Source organism: Nestor notabilis, unplaced genomic scaffold, assembly GCF_000696875.1.
Source record: "Nestor notabilis isolate BGI_N333 unplaced genomic scaffold, ASM69687v1 scaffold20283, whole genome shotgun sequence".
NCBI classification, from domain to species: domain Eukaryota; kingdom Metazoa; phylum Chordata; class Aves; order Psittaciformes; family Psittacidae; genus Nestor; species Nestor notabilis.
Genome location: NW_009921875.1, coordinates 77,473 through 80,173, shown reverse-complemented (window position 1 = coordinate 80,173; position 2,701 = coordinate 77,473).

The window sequence follows — 2,701 nt, the reverse complement described above, 5'->3', positions numbered from 1 at the left end:
GAATGGAGTCACTGCACTTCACAATGGCTCTGGTGCTTCCAGCTGAAGCTGCTGTGCTCTTCACCTGCCACTATGACCTGTTTAATCCAATTACACTTAAATCTAAGCCTTCAAACCAGTCATGTCGTGAGATGGGACCACACAGCTTTGTGGTGAAGAGTCCACCTCATGGAGCTGAGTTATTTCAATCTTATTAAATACAATGTTATTACATACAAACTGTGTGCAACGACCATTCTTTATACTTAGAAAAGGCACTTGGGGTGGTGTGGGTGACTTGGGGTTACCTCACCTTTTCCCTTAGGATAACACCTCCTGGAGACACAGAGCATCCTTCTGTGTTCGGTTTCCCTAACTGCCTTTGACTTTGTTGGGATGAAAGCAGGGTGGATGCCTTTCATGTTCTGTTGAGATGCTGCAAGCCTGTGCCCAAACCTTCACTGTCTGTTTTGGTATCCAAAACAACTCAGAGTGGGGAGCTCACAGTGTGGTACTTTCTCTTCCTGATTGAGCTGCCCCTTACTCACAAGGTGCACGCACTAGTTAGCTCTGCTCCTACAGACTGGAAGCCCTTGCACTGTCTGTGAAGTTATTAGCACTGGGAGGTTTGTAGCTAATATGGAGTTTACCCAAGGTAATGGATGTTCTATTTGCAGCTCAAGGGAAACTCTTAGATGTTTGACATCCTAAACAAGTAAAACTGGGAGATTTATTACAGGGGCAGAGTGAACAGGGCCCTGGAGCTGCTGTGTTTAGCATAGGAAGTCGGGGTAATCAGATGTGAACATGGGCTCACCCAGCAGATGCTGCTCATGCCTTTACATTCACAGGTCCTGGTCATGGCCTCATGGTTAACATGAATCCAGACTAAGAGACAATCCACCCGACTGGCAGGGGCCAAGGTGTGGTTTCTCCTGAAGGTGCTTTTTCCATCAACTTCCTTACAGGTGCCAGCACTGAGCATCTCAGGATGATCCCATCCTGCCTGCTACAGCGTGGGTCTTCCATTTGTTGTGGGTGCATCAAGTAGGTGTTCTCTGATGCTCCCAGGCAGCCGCAGCAGAGACCCTCTGTGCTTCTCGGTGGTGGTGCTCTGTGAGCAGAAAGAGAAGTGTTATTGATGTTGTGGGGGTCCTGTGGTGCTCAAGCAGGGGGAAATGGCTGCAAACACCTCCTTTAGAGGCTGCACCAGCAGGGAGGCTTTGGGTAGATACTTTAGCCGAAACAGCTGCCCCTCATCCTCTGTGCATTGCAGGGATGCTCGTGCTGCAGGAGTAAATCCCATGGGAATTAGGGAAGCTGAAGCAGACGTAGAGGAAAAGCAGGTTGAATGGTCTTGGAGAGGGGCTGCTTGGTGCAGGGCAGGTGTGGGGAGCTGAGCTCCCTCCAGCAGCCAAGGAGGGAAGCAGGGAGCTGGGTGAACTGGTATTACTGGTGCAGCTGAGGGTGGTTAAGCAGCAAAGCCCATAAGAACCTGTGACTTTCTGCAGCTCGTTAGGGTGAGGTGTGGAGCTGGGGGAAGGATGTGAGTGGTGGGCTGCTGCTGGAGCTGCTGCTATCCTCCACCTCAATGGCAGGACAACGTGTGAGTTAATGCATCATGGCTGTTGAATGCTTCCTCTCTGAAGGGGGGGTTTGTGGCTGTAACTGTGGTGGTGTTGCCCTGGGTAGGGGGTTCCTGGGCAGAAATGGGCTGCGTGGTCCTCTGGGAGCTGGTTTCTGAGGCTCCCTTGGAGCAGGGAGTGTCTCTGGGCAGGATGGTGCTGTGCTGTGGCGTGTCCCAGCTCAGTATTGCTCTGGCTGCAATGCCACGGTCGCAGCAAGCCCGGGGGCACCCAGACCAAGGAGCTGGCAAATACATGTTTTCTGGAGCTCGGGGTGCTATAGGATCCCAAGGTGGGGTTATGGCTTGTCCTGGGCTTGGCTGAGACCAAACGACTTGGTGATGAAGTGTCCACATGGGGAGTTTAAAGCAGGGGATGAAGCCTGTGGGCTTCCCCTGTCAGCTGGGGTGTTTCTGTGCCTTGGGTACGAACACAGGAGGATGGTGCTTCTCCTGTGGCTGCAGTGGGACAGGGCGCTTGGCCCTCAGAGATGGCAGGACAGGCATGTCCCTGCCATGGGTGGCTAGATGTTGCCTTGGGTTGCATGGGAGACGTGTGTCGTGTTTAGCTCCTGTCCTGTCACGCTCTGGTCTACGCTGTGGCTGGTGGAGATATGTCTGTAACGTGTTTAGTGCTTGCACTGAGTGAAAGGGCTGACGGGGTGGCTGTGGGCATGGAGAACTCCTGCAGACCTTGAGTACAGCGTTGTACTGGGTGGTGTAAGGAGGAGGACGCCTTTTACCTCCCAAACTTCCACCCCAAACCAGCCTGAGAGAAGATCCCTTTGAGGCTCCTGAGCAGGTCCATGGCCTGTGGCTGTTTGCTCCAGCTCCCTCTTTGCGCTGTGACACGTGCTTTGTAGGACCAGCCATGCTTCCCAGGCCCAATGCAGCCTTCCCTTGGGAAGCACAGGATGTCTTCCCATGCACCACATCATTAATAGCTTCAGACCACCATTCCTGCACGATACCTGTGGTTCTCTTTATGTGCTTACTAGAGGTGTCAAGGCTTCAGAGATGTGCTTGGTGTGTATGATCTGATGAGCCAGCTCCTTGGGGATGTGTGGGACGTGGTCTCCAATTCCCAACTTTCCTTCT